Raw genomic sequence first — 22,824 nt, forward strand, 5'->3', positions numbered from 1 at the left:
GCAGGTACAATTGATATGCAAAGTAAAGAAATAGCACCTAACACTAATCATGCGTACAGTCTCCTGATAAGAAAGATAAGAATGCATCTGAAATAAACAGGAGAATACTGTACTAACCAGGTCCTCAGTATAAGGTCAAACAGTCCGAGGGATAAGGAAATCCTGTATGCATGTCAAACATAGGTATCCAAACAATATGCAGCATATAAATGTAGCAAACACAAACATAAGCAATAAATGCATCATGCATATGATGCCAATGATGCGTCCTGGTCACCCCTGACTCCAGTCGATCATCTCATACAAAAGTAAGGCCGAGTGGGTAGGGCTGTGACAACCGTGCACTCTGTCGTCACTACTCCTGATGAGTGACCGAGTGGACGGGATGCTGTCGGAGTACACCTATCCTCCTACCCCAAATCATAAATGGGGGAGCGCAATGCTCTCAACTCCCGGTACACGATGACGGGGAGGAATCCCTGCCGGATAACTCGTTGTGTCACACTACCCATGAGCGGACCAACGGTGCCTAACAGAGTCCCTGCTGCAACACACTCTGCCTGAATCGACCACTAACCCATGAGTGGTGGTGTGTGCAGATCCATGTAACTGGCGATGTGCTCAGCAATAATGGAGCGGACTATCGCACAGCATGCAATCATGCAAATGATGCATGGCAATAACCATATAAACATCCTGACCTAATCCATATATATAGAAATGTGCACCCTAGGTCAAAGAATCATATCAAATCAAGGTACACAGAAGGTATAAAAACCTAGGTCCTGAACATGGTCAAGCATGGCATATCACTACCCCCTATAAGCATGTATAGACAGGTAAAGTATACATGGGATGTAAAACAAATCAATCAATCAAACATGTACCAAGATTTGGGTAGTGATTAACCGGAATAGAGAAGAAACATAATTAATGAAAACATGTTAATTCCATTACTAAGCATATCAAAGACAACAAAAGTCAAAAGTACCCGCCTCCGAAAATAGAAAGGTCCAATCTGACTCCGAAATACTCGTCTCGCGTCAAGGTCCTGAAATATTTATAGTTTCCAGTTTTAGCTAATTTCATATAGATAAAATAGCTAAATCAAATCCACGAGAAGCTAACATAAATCCAACAATTAACTAGGGTTAATTTACCTTAACCCTAATCATACCATCAGACCAATTCCACACCTAATCCATTTTCACATGATTACACCTCTACATAATCAATCACCTAACTCAAATGCATAAGAAATTATATATGTACCAATTCCTACCTAAATCAACTCATACATGATCAATAGCATATATCAAATTCCTATGACTCACCTTAACCTCCACAGCGGTTCCTTGCTGCTGGATGAAAGTAGCTTCCAAACCAAGAAAACTTACAGTAAACACTTCTCTTCAAGATTCCCCTACACTGTCCGGATCAAAGGTAATGGCAAGAGTGGAGACCACGGATCAGATTTAGGGTTCAAACATAGTATTCCAACAACAACCTAACTCAAGAAAATAATTCACTGATCTTACCTCACCCACAGCAGGGATGTTGCTACCAGAGAAAGGTAGTCGCTGGAAAATGGCTACCGAAGCCAAGACAACCAACAGCAAACCCTAATTACTAACTCCCCCGAACAGCACAACTTGGAGGCAACCTAAACTCGGAAGAGGAGAAGAAAAATCGGCGCTAGGGCTCACTGTCACAGAAATCAGAAAGAGGGCCGACTGTCGGCGTCGGCTCACAAGGTCGGCGTCGGCTCTGTGGTGGCGGCAGAGGAGAGGAGAAGAGAAGAAGGTGGTCGGGCGGCGCCGGGTGGCTAGGGCACAGAGTGGTCCACGGTGGCGCCGGCACTGGGGCACAGACGCGCTGTGGTGGCGTCGGGTGGCTAGGGAAAGCAGAGGAGAGGAGTTTGGCTCGGGCAGGCGGTCGGGCGGCGGTGCTAGGGCTCCGGCAATGAACCGGTCGCCGGCGTTCGGGAAGAAGAAACCGTCGGCCGGCGGTTAGGGCAAGGAGGAGGAGAAGGCTCGGCGGCGTCGGGGAGATAAGAGAGAACGGCGAGAATGAGAGAAAATAAAAGAAATAAGATAATAAATAAGAAAAGGAAAAAGAGATAAATAAATAAATCTTTTCCTCTCTTAAATGGGTAGCCCAAACAGGCTTTCTCGGGGCCCCGTTTTTATCCCCGTGAACTCGTCCGTACAAGCTCCGAAAAATTCCCGAAAAATGTCCAAAAATTCCGGAAAATTCCCTTATTCATATCCGCCTATTTCCGGTATTTTACAGATAGTTTAGTTCTAGTTCTTAAAGTATGCAATTTTAACGTTCTACAGATTTAGTTTTTGTATAGCACCTTAGTTTGATTTTTCCTTGCCGTAATGAGTTAGAACAGCCCTTTAGAGCATATTCCTGAGCAGTTATATATATGTTGTTTATTTCAGGATTTCAAAATTGTTTTCCTTTGTATTAAACCTGTTGTAGCATGTTTGAAGAAGTTAGATATGCTTTCTTTTGTTTTGTCTCTGATATAGCATGCTTATAGAAGTCAGATTTTCTTTCCTTTGATTTAATCCTGTTGTAGCATGCCTATATTCTTTTAAGAGTTTAAGAAAAATATAAGAAAGATAAAGAAAAGAAAGAAGAAGGCCAAGGCCTTAAGTAGATCCCATAGTCAAGACTTTAGGGATTTTGGCACACAAGGTGCTAAAGAAAATACCGAGGCATAATATAGAAGTATTAAAAGATAACAAGTATTTTACTTTTATCAATGGCACTGTGCTGGACTCTCAGTTGTCCTTGGGTTGGGCTCCCATAGTCGTCCCTCGGTTTAGATAACCTAGTAGTAACGGCTCGGCCGACGGTAGACGGTCGACAACCCGAGGGTCGCCAAATCGGTCGCCAAATGGGTCGGGTCGTTACAAAAGTAAAAGCACAGTTGTCGGGCCCAAGAGAAGTTGATTATTATTTTGAAGTATTATAAGTATAAGTTTTTTTTAACAAGTAAAACGAGTTTTACATAAACATAAAGTATCAAAGATTAAGTTAGAACAAATGAAATAAGTTTCATATAGTTCTGCAAATCAGTAAGTTTAGTTCTTTATTCTACCATGTTTATCTAGTAGATGAGTAGTTTTTCATGTTTATCTATCAGATGAGCAGCATGATTAGCTATTAGAATTACATGAGTAGATTCCTTAGCTTTTCTTTGCTATTAATTTGACATGAGCAGTTATGTTTATGCTTTACTTCCTTTTAGAGCATATAGTTTCTAGTTCTTTTCATATACATGCACATTCGTGATTTTGTGAGTTAGATAGCGCTTACTAAGCAAATTTTGCTTATAGATTGCACTTCCTCTTACTACAGATACAGGAAGGGAAAAGATATAGAAAGGAAGGCGACAAGGAGGTGTTCAAAGGATGTGTGATGCCAGGACTATGGAAGCCTTGGGACTAGGAAAGAAGTTTTATTTTAGTTTCTACTGTCTTTTGCTATGTTAGGAGTATTTGAGATAGTATTTGTTATTTTGATATGATTAGGACATAGTAGAAGAATTGTAATCTTGTGTGATGATTTCTGGTGTTGTTTTCTTTATTTTGGATTTATTATACTGTGTGGTTGATTGATATGTGTTCCAGCCGCTTGTGGCTGAGTATATATTGCATGTATTATTGAATATGGTCACCGGTACAAGGGAGACTCTACCGAAATTTTTCGGTAGGGTTTCCATGTGATTTTTAAATCATACCGGTTAAGTAGAGTTAGTAGTTAAGTAACGGTCATCCTTAGAGTGTAGTAGTAGTAAGAAGGGTGGTCGTTACAGTTGGTATCAGAGCAGTTCCCATTCTCCAGCATCACACATCAGCACCATCCTTGCCGTCTTCAAGTAAGAAAGTATTTAAGTTTTCTTTTATACTTTTCTTATTATTTGCAATATGGAATATTTGCTTAGAAATGTTTAAGTAAGATAGAAGTTCTTGATTTCTTTTGTTTACATATGTATATATGTCTAGAAAGCATAGGGACGATTTTAAGTTTCTTTACATAACTAGATGTCAAGAAGAGGACGTCCGCATACCGTTAGGACCGAGCACAGGGGAACGAAGAGTCTAGAACAGTTTCCAGAACCAGATATGGACATTACGAATTTGGAGTCATGCCATTTGGTGACTAATGCACCTATGGTCTCTAGAGACCTTATAACAGGCCTTCCAAGGACCACTAATGGGTATGAATCGATATGAATGATAGAGGACCGAGAAGTTAAGATATTAAGGAACAAAGAGTATCGTTAGTAAAAGTCATTTGGAATCAGAAGTATGAGGAAATTACCTAGGAGTGTGAGGACAGTATGAGATAGAAATATCCAAAATTATTCTAAGTTCGAGGACGAACTTTTTATAAGGTATGGGGAATTGTAACGACCCGAATTTCATCATTTTGAGCCCCAAAATAATTCAAAAATATTTAGAAATACCTTTAAAATATTCTAGAGATTTTTAGGAATTTTTAGAGTATTTTTACGTAATTTTTGGAGTTCGTTTGGTATTTTTACCAAGAGGAAGAAGTTTAAAAATAATAATAATAAAATAAAATAAAAAGTGTTAAGGTCGGGTTTTGAACCCAAGATCTCGACCCGAATCCGAGTCTTAACTGAACTCAGACAACCAGCTGGTCCATGGCTGTTTTGTTATAATTTAAGGGGATTAAATATGATTAAGCAATCTTAAGAAACGCAATAAAAATTCCGTTTAAAAAGGAGTCAAGGGCGGCTCGAACCCGAGACCTTCGGGAATTCCTCTTTCCAGCGGACCAAGCGCGCCAGCTGGTATTTCGTAAACAAATTTATAAGGAATTGGTCTTAAGTCATAACTGAATTAGAAAATGCCTAAGTTATAAGAAGAGATTATTTTCCTACCCCGTGACCTAACTTTCCCTTCTCCTCTCCTCGCGTCTCTCTTATGCGCGCGACGGTCGTGCTCGGGCGGAAGGCAAGGAAGGCTAGGGCTTCACTCCGGCGGCCGATTGAGGGAGTTTTCCGAGAGCTCTCCACCTCCTCACGATCCTTTCGTCGAGGAGAGCTTGTGGACACGAAGAGGAGCCGGATTGTCGAGTTTTCCGCGAGCCCTAGAAGCATTAGAAGCCTTCTTCTCGGCTGTAAGCTCAAGAACAGCAATGTAAGTGCTTCCTCACCTGCAGTAGAGTAGCTTCAGATTCGTGTTGGCTTCTCGTTTTGATTTTTAAGGGAGTTAGGTTTTGTGCTTGCTGCCGTGTGTTCCAAGGAGAGAAAGGGGATGATTTGTATAAGTTTGAGCATGTAGTTTGAATTCCTTCGCCTCTATGATCAAGTACATCAGATTCAGACATGTTTAGATTTGGGCATTTGTGTTCAATCAAATTGTTGCACTGTCCTTGTGTTTAGTTGCCGTGAGTCTCAAAGAAGGAGCATGTAGGGGTTGAGCACATTGAGCATTCTGTTCTTTATGACTTTCTGCCGTGGCATTCAGTTTCAAATTTAGTTTGGTGCATAAAGTTTCAGATCTAGTTTCGTGCATGTTTATGCTAGTATAAATGCATTCAGATTTACTGTACATTATGTTTTTATGTATGCAAATTAGGTTTGGCATGTCATGAGTTTTATGCCTTAGTTTGGGTGCATGTGTTATAAACAGATAATTTAGTTCTAGTTCTTAAAGTATGCAATTTTAACGTTCTACAGATTTAGTTTTTGTATAGCACCTTAGTTTGATTTTTCCTTGCCGTAATGAGTTAGAACAGCCCTTTGGAGCATATTCCTAAGCAGTTATATATATGTTGTTTATTTCAGGATTTCAAAATTGTTTTCCTTTGTATTAAACCTGTTGTAGCATGTTTGAAGAAGTTAGATATGCTTTCTTTTGATTTGTCTCTGATATAGCATGCTTATAGAAGTCAGATTTTCTTTCCTTTGATTTAATCCTGTTGTAGCATGCCTATATTCTTTTAAGAGTTTAAGAAAAATATAAGAAAGATAATGAAAAGAAAGAAGAAGGCCAAGGCCTTAAGTAGATCCCAAAGTCAAGACTTTAGGGATTTTGGCACACAAGGTGCTAAAGAAAATGCCGAGGCATTATATAGAAGTATTAAAAGATAACAAGTATTTTACTTTTATCAGTGGCACTGTGCTGGACTCTCAGTTGTCCTTGGGTTGGGCTCCCATAGTTGTCCCTAGGTTTAGATAACCTAGTAGTAACGGCTCGGTCGATGGTCGACGGTCGACGACCCGAGGGTCGCCAAATGGGCCGCCAAATGGGTCAAGTCGTTACAAAAGTAAAAGCACAGTTGCCGGGCCCAAGAGAAGTTGATTATTATTTTGAAGTATTATAAGTATAAGTTTTTTTTAACAAGTAAAATGAGTTTTACATAAACATAAAGTATCAAAGATTAAGTTAGAACAAATGAAATAAGTTTCATATAGTTCTGCAAATCAGTAAGTTTAGTTCTTTATTCTACCATGTTTATCTAGTAGATGAGTAGTTTTTCATATTTATCTATCAGATGAGCAGCATGATTAGCTATTAGAATTACATGAGTAGATTCCTTAGCTTTTCTTTGCTATTAATTTGACATGAGCAGTTATGTTTATGCTTTACTTCCTTTTAGAGCATATAGTTTCTAGTTCTTTTCGTATACATGCACATTCGTGATTTTGTAAGTTAGATAGCGCTTACTAAGTAAATTTTACTTATAGATTGCACTTCCTCTTACTGTAGATACAGGAAGGGAAAAGATATAGAAAGGAAGGCGACAAGGAGGTGTTCAAAGGATGTGTGATGCCAGGACTACGGAAGCCTTGGGACTAGGAAAGAAGTTTTATTTTAGTTTCTACTGTCTTTTGCTATGTTAGGAGTATTTGAGATAGTATTTGTTATTTTGATATGATTAGGACATAGTAGAAGAATTGTAATCTTGTGTGATGATCTCTGGTGTTGTTTTCTTTATTTTGGATTTATTATACTGCGTGGTTGATTGATATGTGTTCCATCCGCTTGTGGCTGAGTATATATTGCATGTATTATTGAATATGGTCACCGGTACAAGGGAGACTCTGCCAAAATTTTTCGGTAGGGTTTCCAAGTGATTTTTAAATCATACCGGTTAAGTAGAGTGTAACGACCCGCCTTCTACTAACTAAACTGTAAGGCCGATCGTCACATTATGCTGTGCTAAACTATTCCCTGACTATCACTAGAATTAGATGCGGAAGCTGTGCTAATTAAAATTTTTGCTAACTATTACCATTTCTTGGTTCTACATGTGCTAAGGGGTGTAATCTAAGCTACTCATTTCATTATTACCTCCCCTTATGGTCAAGGAACTTAACTAAGGGTTTCTAGCTAATATCAGGCCTTCCAATCGATCCACGGATCGATTGGAATGATCGAATCGATCCGGAGATCGATTCAGAGGCCTACTGTATCCAGGACATGGGTTGGATCGATCCAGTGATCGATCCAGCACGTTACTGTGCTCGGGCAATATTCTGGATCGATCGGCTGATCGATCCAGATCGGTCAATCGATCCAGTGATCGATCCCAGAGCATTCTGTTCGCGACAGAAGGCATCCGGATCGATCGGCTGATCGATCCAGGAGCTTACTATTCGCGGGACGCGCTGCCAATCGATCCATTGATCGATCGATGGCCCCCAATCGATCCACCGATCGATTGGGGTTTCTGATTTCGCAGCAGAACTCTGATTTTAGCACTTGGGCGTGCCAAAATCTCACATATGAGTTATACACTACATGAGAAACATTCTAATGACATAAAACTAGTATTCTAAACTTAACATGACACATAGTTCACTGATTCATAGCATTACAAGACTAAACGTGCATGAAAGTAAAAACACTAAAGAGTTCTACGGTTTAAACTTGCTAAGTCCCCTAAGAATCTTTTATTCCAGTTCCTGCCACACACACCATCTCTGCATTGGCCTCCAGCTTCCTCTGCTAGTCCATTTTTCCCTTACCTTTATCTGCAGTATAAGGAAAATAGAATCTGTAAGCTTAAAGCTTAGTAAGAAACCAACTACCTCACTAAAACATGCAACGATGCAAACACGCTTTTAAAGAATGCTATTTGAAAACATGTACTGGCATGGCATACTATGGTTGCAAGCATAAACTGAAATAATTGAACATGCATACTGATCATGGCATGGCAACTAATCATATGAATCAATAAAGATAACTGAACTGAACATATAATAAGCTAAACTGTAACTAAACTGATACTGAATTCCCAACTCAACCAACATAACTAATTTGAGTTTTGAATACTAATTCATAATAAGTGAAAATACATAATCATGCTGTTTGGGCCCGACAACTGTACTTGCTGTGCGCGCATCCCTAACTAGACCTGGGTTTGCAAGTCCCGAATTTAGTAGGGTTAACTAGGTTATCTAAACCTAGGGACGACTGTGGGAGTCCAACCCAATGGATATCTGATCCAGTACAGTGCCACTGAAAATAAAATACTGAATATAGCTAACTGTTTTAACTTGCTGTTTCTAGGTTATCTGAACCTAGAGCTAGGTTGTCTGAACCTAGAGGCGACTGTGGGAGCCCACCCATTGGACCGTGGTCCCATATAAGCTAAAATGAACTGATTTAAATGCTTCTAATACATTTAACTGAGCTATTAAAATGCCTAATTTGCATTTTAACTTAACTAGCTATTTTATCGAACACCTAGTGTGCCCCAACTCTCCCCTCTATTAGGGAGACCACTTCTAGGCACCCGACAACGTCTAGGAACCCCCACTGAAGAGGGAATACGTGTCCAGCCCATCTAGAAGTACTCACTAAATTCCTAAATCTGCGAGGAGAGTCAAATTCACCCTATGCGTCGATAAAAACTGCATATAGCTAAACTAGTGCGTATAAAACCAAACGGAGCTACTTATACTGCAGGTGAGGGGTTTCTTACCTTGTGTGCTAGATTTCTTACAAATCTAATCGCTAGAAATTCCGGTAGAGACGACTTCTCGACGATTCGCTCGCGTCCACGTGCTCTACTCTCGGAGGGAAACGTCCTCGTGCTGAAATCGCTGCCGGAGAGTGCTCTTAGGGTCCTAGGGAGAGAACCCTAGGGTTGTTTGGGTGTTGGCGCCGAGAGGAAGAGAGGAAGAAGGAGTTGGCGTCGGTGAGGGTTTGGAGAGGGAGAGGTGCCGAACCAAATAAAACCAAACCAACTTAAGTTCCTAATTTATATTAAGTGGATAACTAGGCCCAACTTAAATATAAACATATTTGATTCTCCTTTCCTTTCAGCACGGCCCTGCTGGGTTCACCGGTTACTAAGGCTAACTAAAGGTTTAGCGGACCCGAGAGGTCCCGGGTTCGATTCCCGCTTAAGCCTTTTCATTCTTCTAATTATTTTTGCCACTTCCGCTACTCGGAAATTCCGGTAAAATATCTAAAAATTCTAGAAAAATCATAGAATAATTCTAAAATAGTTTTGAGAATTTTCGGGCGTTACAATCCCCCATACCTTATAAAAAGTTCGTCCTCGAACTTAGAATAATTCTGGGTAATTCTGTCTCATGCTGTTTCCTCTTCTGCTTGTGACTGTGCCAAATGACTTTGACTAATGGTACTTCCTTGTTCCGTAATTTCTTAACTGCTCGGTCTATTATCTGAATAGGCTGACTATCATAGCTGAGGTCTTCGCGGATCTATACCGACTGGGGCTCAATCACCTGGGTGGCATCTGGGGTATGCTTCTTCAGCATGGAGACATGAAATACGTTGTGGACAGCTGACATTTCCTGGGGTAGCTCTAGCTCATATGCTACCTTGCCCACTCTTCTGCTGATAAGATATGGTCCCACATATCTGGGACTAAGTTTGCCCTTCTTCCCAAAACGCATCACTCCCTTCATGGGAGCTACTCTGAGGAACACTGTATCCCCGACTGAAAACTCTAAGGGTCTGCGCCGTGTATCAGCATAGCTTTTCTGGCGGCTCTAAGCTGTCTCTATCCTTTGGCGGATCTGTTGTATAGCTGCTGTGGTATTTGCTACTAGATCTGTCTAAAGTTCTAGTTCTTTCTGTTCACCACTCTCATACCAGCAGATTGGAGATCTACACCTCCACCCATAGAGAGCCTCGTAAGGTGCCATGCCGATAGTGGCCTGATAGCTGTTGTTGTATGCAAACTCTGCTAAGCTCAGATATTTGCACCAACTTCCCTTAAAGTCTAGGGCACACGCTCGGAGCATATCTTCGAGTACCTGATTTACTCGCTCCGTCTGACCATCTGTCTGAGGATGGAATGCTGTGCTGAACTTTAGCTTAGTACCCAACGCTGACTGTACACACTCCCAGAAGTGTGATGTGAATCTGCTGTCTCTGTCTGAAATGATGGTTCGTGGGACTCCATGTAGTCTGACGATCTCCTGGAGATACAACTGAGCTAGCTTCTCCATGGAGTAGGATATCTTGATAGCTAAGAAGTGGGATGATTTAGTCAACCTGTCGACTATTACCCAGATGGCGTCAAACCCATTCGTGGTTCTGGGCAGCCCCACTATGAAATCCATAGAGATATCCTCCCACTTCCATTCTGGAATCTGTATAGGCTGCAGGACTCCCCCTAGTCGCTGATGTTCTGCCTTGACCCTCTGACAGGTGAGGCAGATGCTAACATATCTGGCGATGTCTCGCTTCATCCCGGGCCACCAAAAATGGTTCTTCAGGTCTTGATACATTTTGGTGGAACCTGGATGCATCGCATAGGGAGTCTTGTGAGCCTCATCGAAAATCCTTCTCCGTAGCTCCTCCTGATCTGGAACACAGAGTCTGTCACCAAAATATAACACCCCACTATCGGACACTCTGAATTCTCTACTTTCTGATTCTACTAGCCCTTGCTTGATTTTCTGTATTTCAGGGTCCTGCTCCTGAGCTGACTGAATGTCACCATGCAAGGTAGACTCTAAGGTCATAGTAGAGAGCTGTCCAACGATGAGTTCGAGACCGAAATCTACAATCTCCTTCTGCAGGGGCAGTGACATGGCTGTAAGAGATAACAAGGTAGCACTGGATTTTCTGCTAAGTGCGTCGGCTACCTTATTGGCTTTCCCTGGATGGTAGAGGATGTCTATATCGTAGTCTTTGACCAGCTCAAGCCATCTGCGCTGTCGCATGTTCAGATCCTTCTGAGTGAAGAAGTACTTCAGACTCTGATGATCTGTATACACTCTGCACTGAGCTCCATATAAGTAATGTCTCCAAATTTTGAGAGCGAACACTACTACTGCAAGCTCAAGGTCATGAGTAGGGTAATTCTTCTCATAATCCTTGAGTTGTCTGGAGGCATAGGCGATCACCTTGCCGTTTTGCATCAGTACTGCTCCTAGTCCCAACTTAGAGGCATCACTATAGATGTCAAAGCTGGTGTTGTCTGGTAGAGCTAAATGGGAGCACTGGTCAATCTCCTTTTAGCTCGCTGACCGAGTCCTCAACCAGAAATTTGTTCTTATGGTAAGAGCCGCTGGGGAGGCTATCTGGAGAAGTCCTCTACAAACCTTCTGTAATATCCTGCTAATCCCGATTTCTTTGGCGTTCTTAGGTCTCTTCCAGTTACTCTATCTTGCTGGGATCTACCATAATACCATCCTTTGAGATGATGTGACCCAGGAAGGACACCTGATCTAGCCAAAATTCACATTTCATGAACTTGGCGTATAGCTGGTTCTGCTGAAGGGTCTGCAATACTAGTTTCAGGTGCTCTGAGTGTTCTTCCTGAGTTCCTGAGTAGATAAGAATGTCATCGATAAACACGATAACAAACTTATCTAAATACTCCCTGAATACTCTGTTCATGAGATCCATGAATGTAGCTGGAGCATTGGTCACGCCAAAGGGCATGACTACGAACTCGTAGTGTCCATATCTGGTTCTGAATGCTGTCTTGGGTATATCCCCTTCTCTAACCTTTACCTGATGATAACCTGATCTGAGATCTATCTTAGAGAACACTGCTGCTCCCTTTAGCTGGTCGAACAGGTCATCGATTCTGGGAAGGGGATACCTGTTCTTGATCGTGACTTGGTTCAGTGATCTGTAGTCTATGCACAGTCGCATGCTCCATCCTTCTTCTTCATGAATAATACAGGCGCTCCCCATGGTGAATGACTCGGGCGTATGAAACCCTTGACAAGCAGCTCCTGTAGTTGCTCCTGAAGTTCCTTCAGTTCTGCTGGAGCCATGCGATAAGGCGCTTTGGAGATAGGATTTGTACCGGGAATGAGCTCTATCTCAAAGTCTGGTGCTAAGCCTGGTAACTCTTCAGGGAAGACTGCTAGGTAGTCACATACGACTCGAACCTTTGCTAGCTGTTGGTTCTTGTCCTGGCTGGCGCTGACTACGTGTGCTAGGAATCCTGTACATCCTGAATCCAGTAGCTTCTGTGCTTTCATAGCTGAGAGAAACTTCTTGGCCCTTCTCTTTGGTTTCCCGCTGTATTCAAATTGCTCTGCCGCTTCAGGTTGGAAGATGACTTTCTGTTTACGGCACTCTATGGTAGCACCATATTTGATCAGAAAGTCCATTCCAAAGATAACATCATAGTCGGTCATCTCTAGCACTATCAGATCACAAAAGAGCTCTCTGTCTGCTATAATGACCGGCACTGCTCTGAGCCAGTGCGTGGATGCAATGATCTCTCCTGAAGGTAATGCCGTCAAAAACTGACCACTGAGTACCTCTGCGGGTATTTCTAATTTTTCGGAGAACATCCTGGCTATATATGAATGGGTTACCCCAGCATCAAATAAAACAGTAGCACTATACTGTAAAATGCTAATCTGACCTGTGACAACTGTCGAGGCATTGGCTACATCCTCTCTGGTGAGTGAGTAGATCCTCGCATTCGCCATCGCTGGAGGGGCTTCTAATCTGCCCTGGCTGATAAGTGGACCTTCTAGAGCGGCCTGCATCTGATATAACTGTGCTGGCTGGCCTGCATACTGAATCTGCTGTGGTTGAGGAAGACCGGTCTTGTTCGGGCACTGCTTGGCCATGTGCCCTTCTTGTCCACATTCAAAGCATCCTCGTGTGCCCTTGCGACAAACCCCTGGGTGGAATTTTCCACAAGTAGCACACTTTGGATAACTGGGTCGCTTGCTAGACGGTCCTCCTTTTGGGTCACTCCCTGCTTTGCGCTTGCTGTTGGAGTTCCCTTTCCAGTTAGAGCTGTGGCCGTGCTGTTTTTGAGTGTGAGAGTTTCCTTGGCCTTTGGACTTTGAGGAGACTTGCTTCTACTGCTTTATGCTGTTTTGGTAATGCTCTGTAGTCAAGGCACTGCTCACTAACTCCTCTGTGGTTTGTGGCCTATGTATGCCACCAGCCACGTTCACTGCTATCTCTGGCCTCAGCATCTTGAGCATCAACCGGATTCGTTCCTTCTCTGTGCTGACTAGCTCTGGGCATAGACGAGCCAACCTGTTGAATTTCTTCACTGCTTCCTCAACTGAAAGGTTGCCCTGACGAAACTCAGTGAATTCGTCGTAGTGGCAGTTTGTAACCCGTATGTGAAAGAACTCTTCGAAGAATTCCTTCTCGAAGTCAGCCCATGACATCTGGTTCACTGGGCGCTTCGTTTCGATTCTTTCCCACCACATGCGTGCGTCTCCTGTCAGGGGATGATTTGGGGAAACACTTCACCTTCTCGTGTTCTGGCCAGTCCAGAAGCTCCATCGTGCTCTCCAGTGTTTTGAACCAGGCTTGCGCATCCCATGGTTCACTAGTGCCTGAGAAGTTCTCTGGCTTGACTCGCTGCCACTGGATCAGATAGGCTTCCTTTCTTGGCTCAGCTGTAGGCTGAGCTGGTGGAACCTCTAAGACTTCTGGAGTCGTCAGATTCGGTTCCGGGGTGACTGTGGGGGTACTCTGCTGATTAGCCTTTAAGGTGGCTATTTCCTGTTGCTGTTCAGCTAGCTGCTGCTGTAACTGAGCCACTAATGCTGTAAGGTCGGGAGGAGGCACTGAACTTCCTGCCTCTTGCTGGGACTAAGTAGCTAGTACCCTTCTAGCTGGGCGTCCTCGTGCCATTGCTAAAGACATAGAGGACAGAACATGAATAACTATTACAATCATAATTGTATAACTATCGTCATCATGTTATATACTATCATATACTTATCATGCAGTAGTTTATCCATAAACATGATCTATAACAAGGAAACATAAAGCATAAATAAAGTAGAGGTATTCTTACTTGGAAGCTGCAGGTTCAATGCTGATGTGTGTGTAGGAAGTATGGAACACTGCTCTGATACCACTCTGTAACGACCCGCCTTCTACTAACTAAACTGTAAGGTCGATCGTCACATTATGCTGTGCTAAACTATTCCCTGACCATCACTAGAACTAGATGCGGAAGCTGTGCTAATTAAAATTTTTGCTAACTATTACCATTTCTTGGTTCTACATGTGCTAAGGGGTGTAATCTAAGCTACTCATGTCATTATTACCTCCCCTTATGGTCAAGGAACTTAACTAAGGGTTTCTAGCTAATATCAGGCCTTCCAATCGATCCACAGATCGATTGGAATGGTCGAATCGATCCGGAGATCGATTCAGAGGCCTACAGTATCCGGGACATGGGTTGGATCGATCCAACACGCTACTGTGCTCGGGCAATATTCTGGATCGATCGGCTGATCGATCCAGACCGGTCAATCGATCTAATGATCGATCCCAGAGCATTCTGTTCGCGACAGAAGGCATCCGGATCGATCGGCTGATCGATCCAGGAGCTTACTGTTCGTGGGACACGCTGCCAATCGATCCATTGATCGATCGATGGCCCCCAATCGATCCACCGATCGATTAGGGTTTCTGATTTCGCAGCAGAACTCTGATTTTAGCACTTGGGCGTGTCAAAATCTCACATATGAGTTATACACTACATGAGAAACATTCTAATGACATAAAACTAGTATTCTAAACTTAACATGACACATAGTTCACTGATTCATAGCATTACAAGACTAAACGTGCATGAAAGTAAAAACACTAAAGAGTTCTACGGTTTAAACTTGCTAAGTCCCCTAAGAATCTTTTATTCCAGTTCCTGCCACACACACCATCTCTGCATTGGCCTCCAGCTTCCTCTGCTAGTCCATTTTTCCCTTACCTTTATCTGCAGTATAAGGAAAATAGAATCTGTAAGCTTAAAGCTTAGTAAGAAACCAACTACCTCACTAAAACATGCAACGATGCAAACACGCTTTTAAAGAATGCTATTTGAAAACATGTACTGGCATGGCATACTATGGTTGCAAGCATAAACTGAAATAACTGGACATGCATACTGATCATGGCATGACAACTAATCATATGAATCAATAAAGATAACTGAACTGAACATATAATAAGCTAAACTGTAGCTAAACTGATACTGAATTCCCAACTCAACCAACATAACTAATTTGAGCTTTGAATACTAATTCATAATAAGTGAAAATACATAATCATGTTGTTTGGGCCCGACAACTGTACTTGCTATGCGCGCATCCCTAACTAGACCCGGGTTTGCAAATCCCGAATTTAGTAGGGTTAACTAGGTTATCTAAACCTAGGGACGACTGTGGGAGTCCAACCCAATGGATATCTGATCCAGTACAGTGCCACTGAAAATAAAATACTGAATATAGCTAACTGTTTTAACTTGCTGTTTCTAGGTTATCTGAACCTAGAGCTAGGTTGTCTAAACCTAGAGGCGACTGTGGGAGCCCACCCATTGGACTGTGGTCCCATATAAGCTAAAATGAACTGATTTAAATGCTTCTAATGCATTTAACTGAGCTATTAAAATGCCTAATTTGCATTTTAACTTAACTAGCTATTTTATCGAACACCTAGTGTGCCCCAACTCTCCCCTCTATTAGGGAGACCACTTCTAGGCACCCGACAACGTCTAGGAACCCCCACTGAAGAGGGAATACGTGTCCGGCCCATCTAGAAGTACTCACTAAATCCCTAAATCTGCGAGGAGAGTCAAATTCACCCTATGCGTCGATAAAAACTGCATATAGCTAAACTAGTGCGTATAAAACCAAACGGAGCTACTTATACTGCAGGTGAGGGGTTTCTTACCTTGTGTGCTAGATTTCTTACAAATCTAATCGCTAGAAATTCCGGTGGAGACAACTTCTCGACGATTCGCTCGCGTCCACGTGCTCTACTCGCGGAGGAAAACGTCCTCGTGCTGAAATCGCTGCCGGAGAGTGCTCTTAGGGTCCTAGGGAGAGAACCCTAGGGTTGTTTGGGTGTTGGCGCCGAGAGGAAGAGAGGAAGAAGGAGTTGGCGTCGGTGAGGGTTTGGAGAGGGAGAGGTGCCGAACCAAATAAAACCAAACCAACTTAAGTTCCTATTTTATATTAAGTTGATAACTAGGCCCAACTTAAATATAAACATATTTGATTCACCTTTCCTTTCAGCACGGCCCTGCTGGGTTCACCGGTTACAAAGGCTAACTAAAGGTTTAGCGGACCCGAGAGGTCCCGGGTTCGATTCCCGCTTAAGCCTTTTCATTCTTCTAGTTATTTTTGCCACTTCCGCTACTCGGAAAATTCCGGAAAAATATCTAAAAATTCTATAAAAATCATAGAATAATTCTAAAATAGTTTTGAGAATTTTTAAATCATACCGGTTAAGTAGAGTTAGTAGTTAAGTAACGGTCATCCTTAGAGTGTAGTAGTAGTAAGAAGGGTGGTCGTTACAAGAACTATTTGTTGGAGTGTATACTGAAAGCCTAAGCTTTTGTAAACATTTATTTTGAATAAAGAATCACATTTGGTCAAATTGTCTATATTTGTTTGTAGTTGTTCAATTAATTTATATTGTAGATAACATAGTATGTGGAGTCACATGCAGAAGATAATGTTATTAGTACCTTATAAATTATAAACAGTAGCTCACGACCAAAATGGAAAGTAACAAACCATTAGAAGGTCGTAGTGTAATTAGGTATTAGTTTATCTTGACTATATAATTACACTAGTACACTCAGAGTGTATTGAGTAGGACCATTTGAGGTCGTTTCTTTTATATTGACTTTATAAAGAAACAAAGACCTCAGTTATTATGGAAGTGTGTGCTCTTAATCCTAATATAATAACAAGCACATATATTTGATGTTTAGTTCTTTAATTTATCAATGGGTGAGATTTAGTTCGATGAATCAATAAACCCGATAAGTTGGAAAATGATATCACTTATAGTGTGTGTTGTTGATTATAGAAGGAAACTGTGTCCTAGAGATATTAGGTTGATAATGTCCCCAAGAGGAGCTCATAAGGATTGTCATGTTAAACCCTGCAGGTGGACTTAGTCCGACATGACGATAAGGTTGAGTGGTACTACTCTTGGACTAAGATATTAATTAAATGAATTGTCAGTAACTCACTTAATTAGTGGACATTCGATATCTTAAACATCGGGAGACTAACACACTCATAATAAGAAGGAGCCCAAAAATGTAATTTGGGATTGGTGCGGTAATTCAATAATAGTTCTCTAGTAGAATGAATTATTATTGATAAAATTAAGTTGTGTGTTCGGGGCGAACACGGGATGCTTAATTTTATCGGGAGACCAAAACCAATTCCTCCTTTCGGTCCCTATCGTAGCCTCTTATTTATAGAGTACTATACCCACCTATACCCACCTTCTATACCCACCTAAAGGGGGCCGGCCAAGCTAGCTTGGAATCAAGCTAGGGCCGGCCTAAGCATGGATTAGGGTGGCCGGCCCTAGCTTGAACTCAAGCTAGAGGGGGGTCGGCCATAATTAAATTAAAAAATAATTTAAATTTAAATTTTTATTATGTGGAAGATATAATTTATTAAAGAGAATTAAAATTAAAATATCTCTCTTAAAAAGATCTACAAAAGATTAAAGAAAGAGATTAGATCTCTTTCCTTATTTGTAGATTGGAAAGATATTTTATTTTCTCTTTAAAAATTATTCACATGTTGAAAAATTAAATTATAGAAATTTCTTTTTATCAACCATGAAGGGATTTTTGAAGAGAAATTTTATTTTTAAAATTTACGGAAACAAATTAGGAAGTTTTAATTTGTTGATTGAAACTTGTCTAATTTGCCTCTCTATGATGTGGCCGGCCATTAAGAGTTTAATTGGGAAATTTTATTTTATTTTTCTCAATTAAATCATGTCAAGGAAATTAAGGAAATTTTATTGTAATTAAATTTCCTAATTTACCAAGGCTACGGAATATAAAAGAAGGGGTGGGGGTGCCTTCATTGTGTACAACCTCTATTATTTTTCCTTCCTCTCTTATTCCTTGGTGTAGTCGGCCAACATCCTCTCCCTCTCTTCCTCTTTATGGTGGCCGAAACATCCCTCTTGCTTAGAGCTCTTGTGGTGGCCGGATACTACTTGGAGAAGAAGAAGAAGAAGGAGAGAAAGCTTGCATCCCTTGGAGCTTGGTTGGTGATTTTCTTCTTCCTTGGTGAAGCTCTCTTGTGTTGGCCGAACCTAGCTAGGAGGAGAAGAAGGTTCATTGGTGGTTTCTCATCTTGGAAGATCGTTGCCCACACAACGTCCGAGATTAGAAGAGGAATACGTTAGAAGATCAAGAGGTCTTTCTAAAAGGTATAACTAGTAATTTTTCTTTCCGCATCATACTAGTTATTTTTGGAAATAATATCAAATACAAGAGGCTTATGATTCTAGTATTTCGAATATATTTTTCGATGTTGTGTTCTTTTGTTTTATTTTTCCTTGTGATTTGATTGTTCCTTTCGGTTAACCTAAAGTTATTTTAGGAAATTAAATATTAGCTTTCCATAAAAGGTTTTGTCTAGTCGGTGGTGATTGCTCCCATATCCAAGAAGGTCATGTGCCTCACCACGTCAGTACTGGAACCAATTATGGAAATTAATATTTAATGGAATTAATAACTTAAGGTGATTTGGATCGAACGTGTTAAGTTCCGCAGGAGATCCAAGTCTAAACCTAAAAGAACAAATAGATTAAGTTTTGGATCAAACGTGTTAAGTTCCGCAGGCGATCCAAAATTTAATTTAAAAGAACACATGGTAGCTAGGAAAAGGTTTAGACCTTTGTACAAAATTTTTGTACAGTGGAACCTCTAGGTTTTCCGAGTAGCAACCAACAATTGGTATCAGAGCTAGGGCTTTGCCTCTGTGTATTTGGTATTAGTTTAATTATGCACATGTCATACAAAATTTAGGCAGGATAATAGTAGGATGTGCTAACTTTGTGGATGCAGGATCCAACTATTATGGCTTATAGTTTTATGTGTGTGATTGGACTCTTGGACATGTCAAGGGCATTTATATGTGTGTGCATGATTGTATTATAAAATACAGCAGGAGATGTATTTAGTTTTATTAGGATTTTATTTTTGATCAAGATACATGTACATTCCTTTTATGGAATATAGGATCAAAATTGTAAAATTCTATTTATGTCGCGGATCGAATCTTGCAAAGTGTGGAACCTTCTAAGGACCAGAGGCGCAGCGGTACAAGGAGCAAGATGGATGCGACAGCTAGACCCGGTGGCGGTGACCAAATATGGCAGCAGCTTGGGATGACAACACACGGAGGACAACTATAGATAAAAGTCATAATAGTTGAAAATTAGAGTTTCTATTTATTGCTTTTATATTGTGCTGTGTGTGCATGTTAGTATACATGTTTAGTAGGCTAGCATAGTTAAAATTCCTCATTTATAAATAACTAAGTGGGAGAGAGATTTTTAAGTAAATCTCATGGTCTCCATTACTGGTTTGTAAGTGATGCAAACAAGCTTGCGCGTTGGCTCTGAGTGCCTTCCTCCATATCGGATGAGCTTGTTTGTGGATCACTAGAACAGACTTCCATTTTGGATGACTATAGGAAGTTAATTAAGAGCGTGTGATCTTCCCCATCGGAAGGGGCATAATCTTATTAATGGACTTAGTGTCAAGTAATAGTATACACTTAGACACATCTAATAGTATCCTCCCCATCGGAGTCACTGCTATTATTTGTGTGACCAAAGGATACCAACTATTAATTTTATTTGTCAAAAAGTTAAGTTGACAAGATAATAAAATTAATGGGTTAAACCCTCCTTTTACAAATGCTGAATTTGTATACGTCTACACTATCGTGGCATACAATATTCACGGTATTTTGAGGTATTGGTTAATTTAAAATAGTATTGTTTGAGAAATCAATATTATTCTAAATTTAGAGTTCTGACCAAAAGTTATTTGTGATTCTTAGGATGACTTTCAACCCACTGTCCATCATACTTCAACAGAATAGACTTACTGGACCTAATTACATAGATTGGAAAAGGAACCTGGACATTGTTCTTACTGCTGAAAGCTATAAATTTGTACTGACTGAGCCTTGCCCTGAAGCACCTACTGGTGAATCTATCCAAGAGGAGATTGAATATCATAGGAAATGGGTAAAAGCAGATGAGATGGCGCGGTGTTACATTTTGGCTTCAATGTCAAATGTATTGCAACATCAGCATCAAGATTTACCAACGGCCTATGATATCATGAACAATCTCAAGGAACTCTTTGGTTATCAGGATAGGACTTCTAGGCAAGAAGCCTTGAGAAAGATAATGACAGCCACTATGCAAGAGGGTACTCCTGTGAGGGATCATATCCTAAAGATGATGGCTTATCTGAACGAAATACAGATCCTTGGAGGAGAAATTGATGGCGAAACCCAGATCGATATGATCCTCCAAACGCTACCTAGAAGTTTTGAGCAGTTCCGGCTGAACTATAATATGAATAAGAGGATATATTCATCAGCGAAATTACTGACAGAACTTCAAGCAGCAGAAGGATTATTTCGTCACAATTCTCAAATTCACTATGCTGAAAATGGTTCTACTTCTAAACCGAGAGGAAAGAAGAAGAAGAAACAAGCTGGATCAGCAAAGAAAGTGAATAAAACTCAGAGTACAGGATTTAAAGCTGGAGTGAAGTAGCCGAAGGGCAAGTGCTTCATCTGCAAGCAGTCAGGGCATTGGAAGGCGGACTGTCCTCGTAGGAATCAGAACAACAAAGGTATATCTCATGCTCTAGTTGTTGAAACATGTTTAGCGGTGTTATCTACCAGCACCTGGTGTGTAGATACGGGAGCCACTGATCATGTCTGCAATTCCCTGCAGGGGTTCCAGGAAACCCGACGACTAACTGAATGAGAGATTACCATCTACATGGGCAATGCTACTAAGGTTGCGGCTGTTGCAGTGGGAGACGTCTACTTATCTTTTAGTAATAATAGAAATTTGGTTTTAAGAAATTGTCTTTATGTACCCAGTTTTAGAAAGAATTTAATTTCAGTTTCTAAACTGTTTTTAGATGGATATTTAGTTTCTTTCAGTAACGATGTAGTTATTAAGAGAAATAAAGTGATTATCTGTTCTGGTACATTAGTTGGCAATTTGTATACTTTAAATCCAATTTCTTCCACAAAGCAAAATATGGAAATTTATAACTCATCTTCTAACTCTAATAAGAGAAAAGTACCTTCGGAAATGAACCAAGCATATCTTTGGCATCTAAGGCTTGGTCATATTAACTTAAGTAGGATTCAGAGGCTTATAGCCGATGGACTTTTGGGTTCATTAGAGTTGGAAAATTTTTCAACTTGTGAATCTTGCTTGGAAGGTAAAATGACCAAGAGGTCATTCAAGGCCAAGGGGTATAGAGCCAAAGAAGTGTTAGAATTGGTTCACTCTGATTTGTATGGTCCTATGTCTGTCCAGGCAAGAGGAGGTTTTGAATATTTTGTCTCTTTCATAGACGATTATTCAAGATATGGATGCATTTACCTAATGCGCCGCAAGTCCGAGTGCTTTAATAAGTTCAAAGAGTACAAGGCTGATGTGGAGAAACGACTAGGTAAAAGTATCAAGACACTACGGTCTGATCGTGGTGGCGAATACCTCTTAGGAGAATTTAGGAATTACTTATAAGAGGCCGGGATTCAATCCCAACTGTCTACACCTGGAACACCCCAACAAAATGGTGTGGCAGAACGAAGGAATAGGACTCTTATGGAGATGGTTAGATCGATGATGAGTTATTCAGAATTATCAAATTCGTTTTGGGGATATGCTCTGGAAACAGCAGTATACGTTCTGAACTTAGTACCTTCTAAATCAGTTAGTTCTACTCCCACAGAATTGTGGAATGGGCGAAAACTCAGTCTAAGACATATTCGGTTTTGGGGTAGTCCAGCACATGTGCTGAAACCAGATGCTGATAAGTTAGAATCTCGTACAGAAGTTCGCGTGTTTGTGTGATATCCCAAAGGAACGAAAGGAGGTTTATTTTATAGTCCTAAAGACCAGAAGGTCATTGTTAGCACCAATGCCCAGTTTTTAGAAGAAGACTATATAATGGATCACAAGCCCAGTAGTAAAGTTGTTTTAGAAGAACTAAGAGAGGACACGTCTACTTTAGTACCAACAGTACAAGATGAAGTACCACAAGAGACTGCAACACGTGTCACACATGATACACAACCACAGACAGTGCCTCGTCGTAGTGGGAGGGTTGTAAGGCAACCTGAGAGATTCATGTTTTTGGGAGAGTCTTCGGACTTGATCCCGAGTAAACATGAACCTGATCCCCGGAAATATGACGAAGCACTCCAAGATATAGATGCAGCATCTTGGCAAAAGGCGATGAATTCTAAAATAGAGTCTATGTACTCTAATAAGGTCTGGGAGCTTGTAGAACCACCTG

Source organism: Zingiber officinale, chromosome 8A (genome assembly GCF_018446385.1).
Source record: "Zingiber officinale cultivar Zhangliang chromosome 8A, Zo_v1.1, whole genome shotgun sequence".
Lineage (NCBI taxonomy): Eukaryota > Viridiplantae > Streptophyta > Magnoliopsida > Zingiberales > Zingiberaceae > Zingiber > Zingiber officinale.